The following is an 18295-nucleotide window of genomic DNA, read 5'->3' on the forward strand; positions in this document are numbered from 1 at the left end:
CTGGGACATGAATCTATCCCTCCAGCATGTTCTGATTATTGTGGTGACGAGGTTTAGGTCCCTAGAGCGTGTAGCTCATAGGGATTGGGATTTCTTTAAGTGGAGCATGTCTAAAAGCTCTGGGTTTGACATAGCTTTGTGTGTTAGGCAGAGATCGCCTAGGCGATATGCAATGGAGTAAAGCTGTAGTTTTTTGAGACGGTCTGCATAGGGCATCTCTTTGAGGCCGGTAATCCTCTTTGTGAGGTATTTCTCTGGCCTTTCCAGTTGTTGTAGATGTCTTGTGAGGTACATACCAAAAGGGGCATTGTACTCTATAATGGGTCTAATGAATGACAAGTAGAGGGGAACAATGACCTCTTTTTTCCTGGATGAGAAACCTTTTGTGATGAGGTGTGCCACATAGAAGGATTTCCTGACTACTGTGGCGATGTGATTATCAAAGGAGAGACTACTGTCCACCTGTGTCCCAAGGTCTCTTATCACACTTTCGGTGTTAAGTAGACTACCACCTATGTGGTAGTTCATGGGTACTGAGTTTTTACCAAAAGGAATGACAATGCACTTTTTGGCATTGAGCTTGAGGCCATGGCTTTGACACCAGGCATCTGTTTCAGCAAGGCCCTTTTGTAGGATGTCCACATCTTTTGGAGTTTTGATTATGGCTCCTAGTTTGCAGTCATCTGCAAACTTTGTTAGCCAAAGACCTTTTGTGTTGGCCAGTACTTCAGAGAAGTAGATACCAAACAGCGGAGGACCCAGGACTGAACCCTGTGGTACTCCACTTGTCACTGGTCTGAAGCTGGATTTGGAGTCTGCTACTTTCACATTGTGGGTTCTGTCAGTGAGCCAGTTGGCAACCCATCTTGTAACATAGGGATTTATACCTAGTTTAGTGAGTTTATCTATAATTCCAGAGTGGGGGATGGTGTCAAAAGCCTTGGCGAGATCTAAATAGGCTGTGTGAACCACCTTACCCTCATCTACGGCTTCGGTGACTGCTCCAAAGAAGTCTATCAGGTTTAGGAGACATGATCTGCCTTTTACAAACCCGAACTGGGTGGGGTCCTGAGTTTGGAGATTACCAATGTCATTGTTTATAAGTTCCATGATGATACGCTCCATAGCCTTGCAGACTAAGCTCGTTAGGCTAATGGGACGGTAGTTTCCAGGGTCTGTGGTGGCTCCCCCTTTGTGGAGTGGGATAACTGTCGCTGTGCGCCATTCAGTGGGCACATAGCCTGAGGTGAGGCTATGATTGAACATGGTACCTAGGTGGGGTGCCAGTTCGTTCTGTAGTTCATGTAGAACACAGCCTGGGATGTCGTCAGGTCCCATGGATGCTGCGTTCTTGGCTTTGGATAGTGTGTCTTTTACTTGTGCAGCCATGATTAGAGGAACTCTGCATTCTTCTGGTATAGAGATGGGCCCTTTAGGGAATGACAGAGGGGTAAAGTTAGCACTGAACCTATCTGCCAGGATGTTGGCAATATCCGTTGGTTCTGTATATTTAGTGCCATTGTGCAGTAACTCAGAGCAGATCTGAGTGTTGCCATTGAGATTCTTGACATAGCTATAGAATGCTTTGTGGTTGTCTTTAGAGTCAGTGGCAATTTTGATGTTCTTCGTCTTCCATTGCTGCAGTCCTGACTATTGGGGTATAGTCGAATACCAGAACTGACGCCAGTACGTCAGGGTACTAATGCGCATGACCGACGCCATATCCTCAGTCTTTTGCCGCATGGTCCGATGCAGAAGCAGTTTTGCGAGTGCAGGTTGGCGTACTGAAATATTTCCGAAACCGGAGTTTCAGACCGAAACAGAGTTGGCTAAGTACCCCGTTGGGGACCATTTTAGTTTTTTCTTGCCTCAGTATTTTACCGGATGTCAGAAAATGTGAATAACTGTATTTCTAGTGGGAAACAGATACCGCATAGGGATTACCATACCTTGTGTATACCTTGCTTAGGGCCTGAGCACAACGTTGTTGGTTGCCGCTCTTGTGCTAGGTTTAACAAACGCACTATTAAGAGGAGGTTGGACTGTGCCAGGTTAGTGTTTGGGAAGCGTTGCAATTATAAAATGCCGTCGGATGCTCTCCAAGAAGCGCAAGGATAAAACAGTGAAGCCTAGGGTTGAGGAACCGGCAGTCCCGGACGTCGGTTCTTTAGAAGGCTCAGTGGAGCCGGAGGTTTTGCCAGGAGTTTCCATGGAGTCCCAGGCAGAAACTATACTCTTGCAGGATGTGCCTTCTCAGGAGGTAGGCCAGGCTGAGGGGGCTTCTCAGGTGACTGTTCTTCCCTCTCTTCCCAAGGTAGTTAGGGCCTCTCCTTCTGTTGCCAAAACTTCTTTGAGAGGTAGACCTGCTTCAGTTTCAGTGGGGGCTTCTCCTAGCATTTCGGGTTCTGTACCTAAGAAACATATGCTTAAAATGGCAGAAGATTTGATTACTATGATTAGGGGTTCTATGCCCCCGCCTGATAAGAGGCCTAGGGTGGAACCGGAGTTTGATAGTTTTGAACAGTGTTCAGAGGCTTCAGAATCTTCTGTGGAAGATTTGCAGGAGTATCCTACTTATTCTGATTCTGATGTGGATGATTCCACTCCTACAGCGTCTCCACCTGAGGATTTCTCATTTTCAGAGACTTTGCATTCCATGAGGGAGCACTTTAAATGGGAAGGCCAGGATTACTCTGACTCCAGGAAAAGGCTAAGGGAATTCTTGTTTTTACCCCAGCATAGGCCTTTAGCCATTCCTCCTGTGTTGAATGTGGTGGAAGATGTTTTCGCAGAGGCTTCCCTGAACCCTGACTCTTTGCCTCCTGCTCCTGTTAAGCCTGATAGGTATTATAGGGTGCCCGAAGCTCATAAATATTTGTTTAAGAGTCCTAGGGCGGACCCAGAAACTATTTCTCAAGGGCCTAAGGGTGTAAAGGCTTCTGTGGTTAAAAATCCTGTTCCCACTGATAAAGAGGCAAGGGCTTTGGATAGGTGGGGAAAGAAAGTGTATACTTCTTCCACTCTAGCCATGAGAGCTTTAAATTGTCAGTTTCACATGCTAAAATATCAAAATTATCTCCTTTCACAATTGAAATCTAAGGTGGATGCTTTGGCGGAAGGTATTGAGTGTAAAGAGTTGCTGGATTTGGTTCATGTGTCTGAACAAGTGGGTAAGCATTCTTTGCAATGTGGTTTTGATGCTGTACAGGCCTCCTCGAGGGTGGCTGCTACCAGTTCTGTTCTAGGCATGCCTGGTTGAAGGATCTGAATTTAGCTGAGCATGTTAAGACAAGGATTTTGGATGCTCCTTTACAGTCTGATGTGTTGTTTGGTTCGCCTGTGGAAGCAGTTTTGAAGAAAATGGAGGACAAAGCTAAGTCTATGCAAACTGTTAAAGATTTTTTGCAGGTGCAGCCACCGAAGTTTAGTAGAAATTGGCCTGCTAAGGGGTGGACATATCCTGCTTATGATTCTCAGTCTAGGGGTAGGTCTAGACGTGGTAGGGGCAGGGCTCAAGGCTCTTTTAGGCCTAGAACAGGGAGTTCACCTGCTCAGACTTCTGGTGAAGGCAGGGGTCAGTCCTTTCGTAAACAGGCCCAATGACCTGTTTCTTCAGCTGCCAGCAGATTCACGTTTGGCAGCTCCTTTGGGAGGAAGACTGTCTCTTTTCAAAGAAAATTGGGATTTAATTACTCAAGACAAATGGGTGTTGGATATCATTCACCACGGTTACAGATTTTATTTCCATACAATGCCCCCTTTCAAAGGCATGCCAGACGTTCCTCCTCTGCAAAGAAAAGAGGCTCACAAGCAAGTTTTACAGTTACTTCACATAGGGGCCATTCAGCCAGTCCCTGTATCAGAAAGGGGCCTAGGATTTTATTCTCGCCTGTTCCTTGTACCAAAGAAGGGGAACACGTGGAGACCAATTTTGGATTTATCTCTCCTCAACACGGGACATTCCCAAGTTCAAGATGTTGACGTTACAACAGCTTTTACCTCTGCTGGGCAAAGATCACTGGATGGTAACTTTAGATCTCAAGGAAGCTTACCTTCATGTGCCTATAAGGCTAAGTTGCAGGAAGTATCTGCGGTTTCGAGCTGGAAATTCTCATTATCAGTTCTCTGCATTGCCCTTTGGCTTATCTACTGCGCCCAGAGTATTCACAAAGGTTCTGGCTCCAGTGATAGCTTACTTCAGGCTACAAGGGATTCAAATCTATCCTTACTTGGACGACTGCCTGATTCTGGCTCAAGAAAAGGAAGACCTTCTACAGCATCTGGAATATGTTATAGCAGTGCTAAGATGCCTAGGGTATTCTGTGAACGAAATAAAGTCCAGTCTAGTACCCTCTCAAGACATGTGCTTTCTGGGTGTGAGACTGAATACAGCAGCCCAGATGGCCTTTTTAACCCCGGACAAACAAAAGAGTCTGTCACTTTACTTCCATCAACCATCTCATCAGTCCGTGCTGACTGCAAGGACAGTCCTTCAAGCATTAGGGTTCATGGCATCTTGTATTCTGGTGCTTCCCAATGCCAAACTGCATATGAGGAAGCTACAATGGTATCTCAAAAATGTATGGACACAGCACTGCCAGGATTTGGACACTGTCATTCAAATAATACCTTGCCTACAAAAGGAATTCTTGTGGTGGGCTCAGGAATGTCACCTAAACAAGGGACTCTCTGTGACCCGGCCAGAGGCAAGTCAGATTTTAACGACAGATGCCTCGGATATTGCTTGGGGAGCTCATCTAAATGGAAAGTGGATACAAGACAAGTGGCCTGCCAGACTACAGCATCTACATATCAACATGAAGGAGATGTTAGCAGTCCAGTTTGCATTAATGGCTTTCAAGGAGTTACTTCTTCCAGGGCAGGTGTTGATTCTAACAGACAACACAACTGTCATGTGGTACATCAACAAGCAAGGGGAACACATTCTTATCCTCTATGCAGGCAAGCAATGATTTTATGGGAGACTACCAGCTTGCAACTAACTCTTCAGGCAAGGTTTCTGCCAGGAGCACAGAACTCCTTAGCAGATGTGTTAAGCAGACAAATCATGGATCCCCACGAGTGGAAACTGGATCTTCATGTATTTCAGAAACTGACAGTGTCATGGGGAACTCCAGACATAGATCTGTTCGCTTCTCCACTAAACCACCAGCTGCCAAAGTATTGCACAAAGGGGTTTCATCACACAGCTTGGAAAGTGGATGCTCTGTCTTTCAGTTGGAAAAACCTTCATGTGTATGCCTTTCCACCTCTACCTCTTCTTCCAAAGGTACTATTGAAGGTCAGACAAGACAGGCCAAGGATGATTTTGATAGCTCCAGATTGGCCTCGGCAACACTGGTACCCACTACTACGGAGTCTAGTAAAGAAGCCTCCATGGCCTTTACCTTTGATTCCTCATCTGTTATCTCAGAAGGACGGTCATCTGCTCAATGTCAAGCTTCACTCTCTACATCTAACAGCCTGGCATATTCTGTGTTGAAACACAGCAGGTCTCAACTTCCTCAACAAGTTTTAAATGTGATTATGGAAGCTAGAAGACCTAGTACAAGGAGAGTGTAGAAAAATGGAAGAGATTTTTGTTTTGGAGTACAGCAAAGAATTTGGAGATTTCAGAGCCTAATTTGAGTGTGGCTCTTCAATATCTTACTGAATTATTGGACAAAGGTTTGTCCTTCTCTTCCATAAAGATTCATGCTGCAGCAATTTCAGCTCACTATGATTGTGACCCACCTTTGTTTTCGCATCCTTTGTTCAAGCAGTTTCTTAGAGGGGCAAAGAATATAAGACCCCAGAGCTCCTACTCCTGCTTGGGATCTCAATTTTGTGTTGGAAAACTTACTCTACAACCTTTTGAGCCTGCAGCTACTGCTGAATTGAAATATTTGTCATGGAAGACTGCTTTTCTGTTGGCTATTACTTCTGCAAGAAGGGTATCTGAGTTGCAGGCCCTTATGGCAGTAGAGCCTTTTTTGATTTTCCATAAGGATAGGGTATCATTACGTACTAATCCTTCTTTTATGCCTAAGGTGGTTTCTAGTGTGGCTTTGAACCAAACTATTCATTTACCTACATTTTTTGCAGATCCTCAAAATAAAGGGGAAAAGATTTTGCACACTTTAGATGTACACAGGCAATTGCGTTATTATTTAAGCAGGACTAAGGATTTTAGGCAGTCTCAGCAGTTGTTTGTTTCTTTTGCTTTGAGTTCTCAGGGCAAGCCTGTGTCAAAACAAACTATTTCTAGGTGGATTGGCTTTTGCATTGCATTTTGTTATTCCCATCATGGCAAGGAGATTCCAGCTGGGATTAGGCCTCATTCCACTAGGGCTACTGCCACTTCAACAGCATTTCTAAGGGGGGTGGCAACTAAGGATATTCTGGAGGCAGCTACTTGGAGTTCAGTGCATACTTTCTCTAAGCATTATCACCTTCCTATCTACTCTAAGTCTAGGGCTGGTTTTGCCACAGCTGTTTTACAAGGCATGTTGTCAGCTCCTACTACTTTATAATTTGCCAGCCTCCCTTACCTCTGCTTTGGGATTCTACCCAATAGTCAGGACTGCAGCAATGGAAGACGAAGAACATAGTACAGTTTTGTACCTACCATAAATGTAGATGTTCGAGGATTCCATTGCTGCAGTCCAATTTACCCTCCCTCCTTCCCCTCTGTATTTAGGGGTGGTTGTGTAGGTGAGTTTACATGCTTATATTTCTGTATATATTGTTGTATATATTGTGCATGTTTTTGGTGCAGGTTGTTTTGGGACTTGTCTTTTTAGGGTCTTCTGACATCTGGGGCAAGAAAAGACTGAGGATATGACGTCGGTCATGCAGTCTAATGCGCCCTGACCGACGTCAGCCTTATACTCTGGTATTCGGGCCGACGGGACGCGGACTATACCCCAATAGTCAGGACTGCAGCAATGGAATCCTCGAACATCTACATTTATGGTAGGTACAAAACTGTACTTTTTCATAACTAGCTTTGGAGGATTTTATGAGGGATCTCAGCTTCTTACTGAAGCTGACCAGGGAGTTTCTCCAATCATGGGATTTTACACTTTTTTACAACAGTTTCTTTCTTCTGTTGTAGAGTTTGTTTATGGCAGGGGACCACCAGATTGGCTTCCTTTCTTTGGAGGATAGCATCTTGGTTCTGTTAGGGATTGCACGATCCATGCACTCATGTAAGTGATTGTAAAGTGCATTTGTGTAGGATTCAGCAGTCATACCTCTATTGTCCGTCAGCATGGGTGTCGTGAAGTTTGCCACTTCTGTCTTAAGAAGCGTGAAGTTGGCTTTGGAGAAATTTTTTACTGTGGTTTCCCTAATGGGGGGTGGGGGAGGGATGTGGATGTCTAGGGTGATTAGCTTATGGTCAGATCTGACCAACGAGGAATTGACTTCTGGTGTGGAGCACCAGTTGCCCATGTTGGTAATAACCAGGTCTAGGATATTGCTGCCCCTGGTGGGGGTGTGGATAAGGTGATCCATGGCATTGGAATTTATGAATTCCAGAAAACGTTGAGCACAAGAGTGGGTACATGAGTAGTTTTCCCAGTTAATGGTAGGGTAGTTGAAATCGCCCATTATTAGGGTGTTAGGTTGTACCCTAATATTTTCCAGTGTATTAAGAAATGAGGAGTAGGAATCCTGGGGCATGGTGGGGGATCTGTAGCAAGCTACAATTTGGATTGCAGTCTTGCCCAGAGTTAGTTGCACTTGGATAATCTCAGATGCATTATGCTGAGCAACTAGCCTGGAGGTGTGGATATCCTTAATGAATATGGACACGCCTCCGCCTTTAGTGTTTTGGTCCAGGTTAGGTGGCCGAAAGGTGTGGTATGAATTATAGCCTGGTAATGCAGGGGTACTCTCTGGAGCCTTGAACCAGGTCTCTGTCACTGCACAGATGTCGATTTTCTCCATTTTAAGGAGTGCCTCGAGAGAGTGCATTTTGAGGTTTAGACTTCTAGCATTGAGTAGCAATACCCTCAGATTCTTCTTGCCTGTACCTGTTAGGGTGGTGAATTTGTCATTTGAACCTTGCCTAAAAAAGGCACTATAGGGTGGCTAGAGCCTTAGCCAGTATCCGGAATCCCAGGGGCGACAGGTGCAGGCCATCTCTGGCAAAGCATCGTGGCTTGTCGATCATGTCATCCCAGGCAGACAGATACTGGATCCCCTTAGAATGACACCAGAAGCTTAGCCAATTGTTGAAGTCAATCATTTTGTCCTTGTACTGTGGTATCATTCTGGGTGATGGCAGGATGCTACTCAGGGCTAGGGTCATAACTGCCTGGGCTACAAGATTGGACAGCTCCTCCATGTCCCTTTTCATGTAGTCCAAGGAGGTACGTCTCAGGTCCTTCACACCAACATGGACAAAGACAGAGTCATATTTGGACTTGTTGTGGAGTGACCTGAGTGCATGCATTATGTGGCGGATCCTGGCACCCGACAGGCAGCTGACAGTAACTTTCTCCTTGTTTAGACTGGTGAGTGGAACATCAGTGTGCCTGACTATAGAGTCACCTATGACTAGAGTGTTGGGTACGTTGTTATGCCTTATGGGCTGTGGTTGAGTGGCACACTGAGTTTGTGGGCTATGTGTCATTTGGGTTGTGTTGGGGGGTGGAGGTTGCTTGTGTTTCTGCTTTGGAGGTCCCTGTTGCTTGGGCAGGTTTTTACTGAGAGCCTCCGTGAATGTAGGTGTGTGTTTTGTGTTTCTATGTGTGTGTTTTGGTGGTGTAGGTTTTGAGGGACTATGTGCTGAGTGTAGTGTGGTGCAAGTGTTTACCTTCTCCTCTTGACTGTCTAGTCCAGTCTTGGGTGAAGAGAGCTTTGCTTCCAGTTTGGCTATATAAGTGCATCTCTCACAAATTGTAGTGTTGGGTGGTAGGAGGAGAGGGTTGTCTGTGTACATGAGGCAATTACTGCATTGCCCCAAGATGCCCAGATTCATCAGGTAGACAGGAGAAAACACCGGGGGCTTACCCTTAGACATGCCTGGATAGTTGCTTATTTGTTAAGTACTAGAACCTGTTTTCCTCTAAACAGAGAGGAAAGTTGAGTGCTGTAGTAATTTGTAGCTTATTTCGTGCTTGCAATAAGTTCTGAACAAGTGCTGAAACAAAAAACTGGCTAGTTCTAAGAAACAAAATTAAGCTAGATGGCTTCCCTCCAACACAGAAAGGCTTGGGCCCTAGAAGCCTACAAATAGTCCTGGACACAGCAAATCTATATCCAGGCTAGACTACCCACAGGAAAGGCAGGAAACAAGCTTAGAAAAAGTTTTTTTTTTAGTGGAAAGAGAGAAAGGAGTAGCAGAAACTAAGCTGATTGGCCTTCTCAAATGTTTTCCCTGTACTGGGTAAAATGAGGTAATGACACTAGACTGGGAGGAGGGTCCCAGATCAAATTTACACTAGGGGCGGGCAACTGCAAAGCAGAACACTCACAACTGAACTTCTTAGGTAACAGAAAGTTGAAACCTGAGACAGCTTTTAAGAAATAAATCTCAAAAGAGCCAATGAGGTGCTTAGTCTAAGCTGTAGTCCCGGTGACCTCAGTCAGCCAATGACCTCAAACAATTCTCTCTCACTGAAATTCCTGATGGCTTTGGCTAAACCAAGATGTCCCTGAATATGTGCTCAGACACACAGCCTCCACAAACACTAGGCCCAAATACAAACCTGAATATGGAAATGCTACAAATATCCCCACTACTTAGAACAAACTGCAGAAATGTTTCTCACAGCTGAAAAGCAGCAGTGAGCCTTTAAATGAAAGTTTTAAACAGCTAAAGGAGCCTCTAGAAAAAAGAGTTTAACTGCAACACGTTATCAGAAACAAACAACCCAACAGATGTTTAATAAAAGTGGACAATTTCCAGTTCTTCTGTGTTTCATAGAAACATGCTAGACTATCTGCAGACTGTTGCAAGACTAACCAATAACTAGATGTCAGAATCAAATTCTGTACCTAGTGTCTGTAAAATTAAGACTTTGACTACTATGCTAACCTTCCAACACAGGGAGTAGATTATGAGAGCTGACTGAATAAAATTCCTATAAAATAATGAGTCATAAGGCTGATATTATACATCATCTCAGATATGTTTTTCAAATTGCATAGTATCCATTTTTAAGAAATAATAAATAATTGATTAGCTATAATAACTACATCACTGCCCAAAATATTACTTTTCATTACTCTTACAGGGGGATTAAATAAAGCCTACATGGTCCGTTTCCACTTTGTGCGCATTGCAACTTGATGCGAACACAGACACCGACTGTTTTCTATTCAGTAAGTGGCTCTACATGATGTTTAGCACTATAAAAACAAGGTAAATATCGTGGCATGCTAATTACAGTAAAAGCAGTTGAACTGCATGCTAACCAAACAATACAACATGGTGGAACTATTCAACAAGCTGTAAAGCAACCTTGTAGACTCTATGGTGGCCCTCTCTGTGAATTCCAAAACCTATTGGAATACAGACATGGAAAGGAGTCTACACAGAAAGAATGTTAGGGGCTGCTGCTGTTTTAATTAATTGTTGTGTGCAACAGGCTGAAGCCTACATTGCTGCTGCTGCCAATAGACCTAAGATTCACAAAGTGAATGTTTAACTTGGAGTTCATTGTGTAGTAATAAAAAGGACAGTAACAATTGCAGCATATCCCTTATGTGTACCATAACAGACATGCAGTTTTGAACCCCCCCAAAAAAAAAAGAACAACCTTTGGAAATCAAACTATATATATAAAATTATTAAATAAAAATGTTCAGACTTACATTTCAGCATATGCAATATGTAGCTGACAAAATGCAAGTATACCCTGTCAAGTTCAATAATCCTCTGTGCAGATATAGCCCAAAGTAAGAGCCTCTTTTCTGTGTTCATCACATAAACAAGTCTCTTCCCCTTCAGTTTCCCTAGCTACAGGGTTGCCATGTATGGTGTAGATTCAGGGCTGTCAGCACAAGACACAAATGAGGTGTGAACTCATTAGAATTGCTGAATCCCAAAATCTTGGATCCATGTATGAGATGTAAACATAGTACAGGCACTCCCTCAGTGTTTGTTGTTAATGGAGTGTAAATGTAAATGATTACTGTTTGGGAGAAACAGCAGCACAGGCTGACTTACTTCCACTGGGTGTATCAGATTAGAGGTACAAAGTGTTAGATGTAAGGTTGGAAAAGTAAGTAAGCAGTATACAAGTCACAGGTTGTGTCCTTCACATCCAACCTACCCTTCATTTTTTGCCAACTGCATATGATATTATTTCCACTTAATATCCCCACACATTTTAAGGCCAATGATATAGAATGGCTTACACACTGCATGTATCATATTACTGCTCAAATAAATGAAGCATGGCCAACAAACACAGAAATGTAAGACAGAGTTGTATATTTGCAAGCAATAATCATGACAGATCATGTGATCACTAGTTGCACTACATCCAAAACCATTAAACGTACAAATAATAACTGTATGGTTTGATATCACTGTTGATGCTGTTGCAGTTGGTTGTGCGCATATTGAGTTACATTCCTTGCTCCAAAGCTGTCTGTGTGGCAAAGAGGCATAAGGCACCTATCATGTTCTGAAGGTGTATTGGAGTGAGAGTTAAACCCAGACCTATGTAAAAATATTTCATATGTGCTAACTTTTTCTAGTGTGTAGGTCATAAGTTGCTTTTCCTCATTTCAACTATTTCTCCCTTCTTTCTGTTTTTTTTTTTTTTTTTCCGGGGGGCACTGTTTCAGTGATGCAGTACTTAATGCAAACATGGGAAAACAGAAAAATGAATGGCTGGTTTAGCTGTACTTATCTCATTTGCAAGAAGTGAGGCAGTGTGCAAACTGGACAACTGGCCAGACAGGACCCAGACAGCTAAAATAAGAAATGGGATACATTCAGTTAATACTACTGGGAATCGCTTAGTGACATTGCACAGTGGTTAATAGCAAGACCTTAAGAATGATTAGTAAAATAGGGAATGTCATCTAACTATTCCTGTGGCAGCAGGTATAAGTATAGGGCTGGAGTACAGATGATCCTGAGTTCTACTACAGGATGTGCAAACTTTGTTTTACTGTTGTGACATTACAGTTTATAGCAATGAACTGCAACATAGACAAATGCTTCTCAACCTTCTTGTGGTAACAGGTGTAAGTGTAGGACTGCCAAATGTATGGTCCTAAGTTCAAATAGAGAATATTTCATACACTTTTACTGCCGTTCCACTTCCCATTATAACACTTTACATGGTGTAGTTGATTTTAATTATATTTATGAGGGCTGTGGCACTAGTATTGTGTCAGTTATGTATTCATTTATCTATGTATTATCACATTTATTCTCAAATGTATGACTGTGGGTACATTGTGTACTATATTCCTGTATGTATATTTCTGCCATCTGGACTGCCATGGCATTCTCATTTGTCTAAACACACACACAACTGCCTATACATCCAATAACCTTGAATTTGCACTGTGCTTACCATCATGCAAACACGGTGCTCAGAAGTGTGCAATGACAAGCATCGTGTTTACACGATAGTAAGCAGAGTGCAACATTTTCAGTGTGTATGCTCAGAGTAAACAAGATGACTGGAATTGGCAGGAAAGCAATATTCTCCATTGTTCTAGATCCATGGTAGATATGGCAGGCATTTGTGGGGAAGGTGTCAGGATTAGGGCTCAGAGATGGGGTATCCAGGAGTCCAAGATTTTTATTGTACTCCTAGTGAAGAACCACAGTGCCGGGTTTTTGCAGGGTACTATTCTGGCTCCCAGTATAAGTTTGAAGCTTGGGATCATTTAGGCCGGACTGTAACCACTGCCACCAGCATCTCCCACAATGGTGAACAGTGTAGACATTACTACAATGACATGTAGAGGAGGAAAAACGATACCCTTGAACATTGAATAGAGGAATTTAGGACTGCGGACATTCCACACCTGTGTAAGTGTCAACTACAGAGAGTACTTGTAAGACTTAACAGTTGAATATAGGCAAGACTGGTATTCATATTAGTATTCTGTTTTGCTCTGTTTTTTCCACAGTTGCCAGTGACTGTGAGGTCAATGTATGGACCCATGAGGCTAGATTGGCAAGGATAAGGGAAGCATGTGGTATGTATACAGCAGAATAGTAGTGTTATTCTAGCATTAAAAGTTAAAGATAGCTTTTTTGGTATTTTATAGAGTTGTATCAAACTGAGCATGCATATCTCAACTTGATTATGCATATCTCAGCTGTAAAAGCAAGTATGCATGCATTAGTCTATAGCACAAACCAAGAGTCTAATATTACAATATCAAATTGAGCATGCATAGCTCAACTGTAAAAGCAAGTATGCATGCATTAGTCTGTAACAAAAACCAAGAGTACAATATTAGACTTTAGTCAGAGGTTGTAGGTTGAAAGACCACACTTCCGAACTATATACTACTGTTAATTATTCAATTATGTATAATTTAAAGGTTTAAAGTAAGAGCACTATACCAGTGGCATACATGCCCTGCTGTAAGCTGTAATCTGTATAATTGGAACACGCATATAAGCAATATATGCACATGTCAAGGAGTAGTTGCTGCAACCACCTGCCCCCTACACCAGCTCCATCACCATTGTCCAGCATGTATGGGAGCCAACCTGGCAGCACCATCTCTGCTGCCCATGCACTACCTGCCCCTTCAGTCTTTGGGAGTATTGCTGGAGGTGGTGATTTTATCACCCGCGTTGAATTGCCAGGGATGGTGTGTGTAAGGTCGTGCACTGCACTGTTGGTGCATGCTGGAGAGGCTGCTCTCCCTCATTTTACATAATACCAGGAGGAAGAGGCACAGATGTCATGCAATCTAGCCAGTGGTGGGGTGAAATGACAGTCATGACAGTCCAGTGTGTGATAACATGATTGTCACTGTCACATAACTTGATGATCATGGGTTTGTGATGTCCCCACCCTCACCTCAATCATGGTGTCCCCCAACCTTTTGTGCCCTTCACCGTCCCTCTCTCTCATCTTGTTTGTTGTCTTGTTGGTCTGCAATTGCTCCCTCATGTACACAACTTACCTCACCCAGACTTTCCTGCATTCCTTCCCCAACAATCCTCTCTCTCTCTCTCTCTCTCAAAAAAAAAAAAAATGGGCACCTGTCCCTCAAAAAAAATTGTCCCATACATATTTCTCAGTTTCATACATGAGTCTGATTGACACACTTGAGTCAGTCCAGTTGGCTATACAAGATAATTGTGTTGCAGTCTTCCCTCTCTCTGGAGTCCAAATTCAGTTAATATTTGGTAAATATGCTCACCTTAACACTGTTAAAGAAATGGATAGCTATAGTTCTTTCCTCCCTCCCTCCAGCATATTCCTTCCCTGCTTCACTTTTTTCTTCCCCCTGCATGTTCCCCATTTCACCACTGTCCTATCTTCCCCATTTCTATCCTTTAATGCATTATTACATGATGGTGTGCATCACACACCAATGAGTAGCAACGATAATGCAGAAGTACTGAAAAGTATTACATACAGCTGTACTCGTACCCAGTACCATCTGACCCCAAAAAGGAATGCATCACCATATTAACATGTGCTGCCACAGAGTCAGTCAAGTAGCAAGTATATTCCAGAGGCTCACTACTAGCTGTCAGACTTTCCTCTTGCCCCTGCTTGCTCCCCATTTCACCAATTTCCTACTTACCCCATTTTAACACCTTTAATCTGGTCAAAACATAAAATTACACACAACACCTGTAAGTGGTAGAAAAAAGCAATGGATCCCTTCACTTTTTTGGCTCCATGTTTGTAAGGATGTGCACATCACTCACCAATGCGCAGTGACAGTGAGTGGTAGAAATATGCAGCAACACATCTCGTATAAGCAATTTATGTCATTACATTATCACTCTGTAATGAAAAGTATTTTAAAGTACTATATATGTCTGTATTCGAACCCAGTACCATCTTGGCCAAAAAAAGGACTGTATCAGTACAGTAACACATGCTGTCAGGTACTCCAGTTTCATCCCACATTTAAAAGACTTTCATTTGGAGCATTTCTCCTTGGGCTTCCACTGAAAATAGGCTCTATCCTAGTCAGACTTTCCTAGTCAAATGTTAAATAAATAAAAATATGTACTTTGCTAACTGTTACAAATTCTCCGTGCTATGGAAATGTTTATATGATGCTGTATTACTGATGTTTACTGTCCATTTCCTATGTATGACATGGAATTGCATGTGCAAACATTATAAACAGAGGACCCTATAGGTTCATAGATGTGTACTAGGATAATGGCCCTGGAGCCTTTACAAGCCTAGCCCATAGGATTACACTGGCATCATGCCACTCAACCTTAGTTCCAAGTACCTCTGTCGAGCTGAGCCACTGGAGTGATTCCTGGCGTGAATTTTCTATTTTTCATCCACTCATCAAGATTTCTCTTGAATAGGGCTAGTGAGGTGCTCTGCTTGACATGTATGAAAAGTCTATTCCATAGCATAGGCAGTCTCTGGGTTATGAACCTGTCCCTCCAGCATGTTCTGTTAACTGTGGTAGTGAGGCTGAGGTCTCTGGAGTGTATGGTGTGGAGGGATTATGATTTCTTTAGATGTAGCATTTCTAACAGAGCTGGGTCAGACATGGCTTTGTAAGTCAACCAGAGATTGCCTCTAAGTAGACGATATGAGACAGAGAATAGTTGGAGTTGTTTGAGTCTGTCCATAGAGGACAAGTGTTTAAGGCCAAGGATCCTCATTGTGAGGTGCTTTTGTGGCCTCTCCAGTTGCTGCAGGTGTCTAGTGAGGTACATGACAAATGGGGCATTGTACTTGATGATTGGCCTAATAAGGCAAGAGTAGAGAGAGACAATGACCTCTTTCTTCCTGGATGCAAAACCCTTAGTAATGAGATGTACCACATAGAAGGACTTTCTGACCACAGTGGCAACATGGTGGTCAAAAGAGAGGTTGCTGTCAACCTGTGTTCCCAAATCTCTTATAATGCCTTTTGTGTTCAGTGGTCAATGTGGTAATTCAAGGGAACCAGGTTTTTCCCAAAGGGGATGAAGACACATTTTTTGGCATTGAGCTTAAGGCCATGGTTCTGACACCAGTCGTTGGTCTCATTGAGGCCTTTCTGTAGGATGTCAGCATCACTTGGGGAGTTAATAATAGTTCCCAACTTGCAATCATCTGCAAACTTTGTCAGCCAGAGTCCCTTTGTGTTGGCCTGGACTTCAGAGAAATAGATACCAAACAGGAGAGGACCCAGGACCAAACTCTGTGGAACTCCACTCATGACTGGTCAGCAGTATGACTTGGAGTCAGCTACTTTCAGACTCTGGGCTCTATCTGTGAGCCTGTTTGCAACCCACCTAGTGATATAGGGGCTGATGCCTAGCTTAGTAAGTGTTTCTATGATTCCTGAGTGGGGAATGGTATCAAAGGCCTTGGCCAGATCAAGATAGGCTGTATGATCCACCTTGCCTTCATCCACAGCTCTGGTGACTGACTCAAAGAAGTCAACCAAGTTGAGCAGGCATGATCTACCCTTCACAAAACTAAACTGTGTAGGATCCAGAGTTTGGAGATTCCCTATATCCTTGTTTATTAGGTCCATGATGATGCATTCCATAGCTTTACATATCAGACTCATCTAGCTAATGGGGCGATAGTTCCTGGAGTCTGTAGTCGCTCTTCCTTTGTGGAGAGGGATGACTGTAGCAGTGCACCATTCAGCGGGGACAAAGCCTGAGGTGAGGCTGTGATTGAACAGGACACAGGTGAGGTGCCAGTTCACTCTGTAGTTAATGCAGAACACAGCCAGGGATTCTGTCAGGTCCCATAGAAGCTGTATTCTTGGCCTTGGACAGTGCTGTATTAACTGGTGCAGCAGTAATACTGGGTGCCTGGCAACCTACTGGCATTGTGATTGGTCCTTTGGGGGGGAGAGGGGTAAATTTAGCACTGAATCTGTTTGCCAGTATATTTGCAATATATGTTGGCTCAGTATAGAGATACCATTGTGCAGTAGCTCAGCGCAAATGTGGGTATTGCCATGGAGATTCTTTACTTAACTATAGAAGGCCTTGAGGTTGGCTTTACTATCTGCTGCAATTCTGTTTTCATAACTATCTTTAGAGGATTTGATGAGGGATCTCAGCCTTTTGCTGAGGCTGATAAGGGAGTCTTTCCAGTCTTGGGAATTCACCTTATTCTGCATCAGTTTGCTCCTTCTGTTGTAGAGTTTGTTTATGGCAGAGGACCACCAGATTGGCTTCCTTTTTTCGAGGACAGCATCTTAGTTCTATTGGGTATGGTGAGATCCATGCATTTGTGCACATGTTTGTACAGTGCATTGGTGCATGATATGGCAGTCATGCAACTATTCTCCATTTGCATGGGTGCCATGAAGTTAGCCACCTTTGTTTTTAGGAGCCCAAAGTTAGCTTTGGAGAAGATTTTCATGGTGGTTACTTTTGTTGGGGTGGGTGGGAGGGATGTGGATTTCCAAGATGATTAGCTTGGGATCAGATCTAACTAAGGAGGAGTTGACTATTGGTGTGGAGCAATGGTCGCCCATGTTAGTAATGACCAGGTCAAAGATGTTGCCACCTCTAGTGGGGGTAAGAATGAGTTGGCCCAGGGCATTGGAATTAATGAATTTTAGAAAGCGTTGGTAAAGTGTATTGGTACATGAGTAGTTATTCCAGTTAATGGAGGGGTAGTTGAAGTTGCCCAGTATGAGAGTGTTAGGTTGGACCCTAATATTCTCCAGGGTGCTTAAGAATGTGGAGTGTGAATCTTGGGACATGGCTGGGGACCTATAGCAGACTACAACCTGAATTGCTGTCTTACCCAATGATAGCTGCACCTGAAGTATCTCAGATGCGTTATTTTGGGTTACCAGTCTGGAGGTGTGTGAATCATTTATGAATATGGAGACACCGTCACCTTTGGAGCTTCGGTCCAAGTTCTGGGGCCAAAAGGTGTGGAATGATTTGTAGCCTGGTAGTGCAGGGGTGCTTTTTGCTGCCTTGAATCAGGTCTCTGTTACAGCACAAATGTTGATGTTCTCCATTTTAAGGAGTACTTCAAGCGAGTGCATTTTGAGATTTAGACTTCTAGCGTTGAGCAGCATGATCCTCATATTGAATTTGTTTGTAGCTGTTACAGTGGTAATTTGGTCTTTGGAACACCGCCTAAAAAAGGCACTATAGGTGTTGCAAGAGCCTTGG

Source organism: Protopterus annectens, chromosome 2.part0 (assembly GCF_019279795.1).
Source record: "Protopterus annectens isolate FY-2018-M chromosome 2.part0, PAN1.0, whole genome shotgun sequence".
In the NCBI taxonomy this organism is placed as follows: domain Eukaryota; kingdom Metazoa; phylum Chordata; order Ceratodontiformes; family Protopteridae; genus Protopterus; species Protopterus annectens.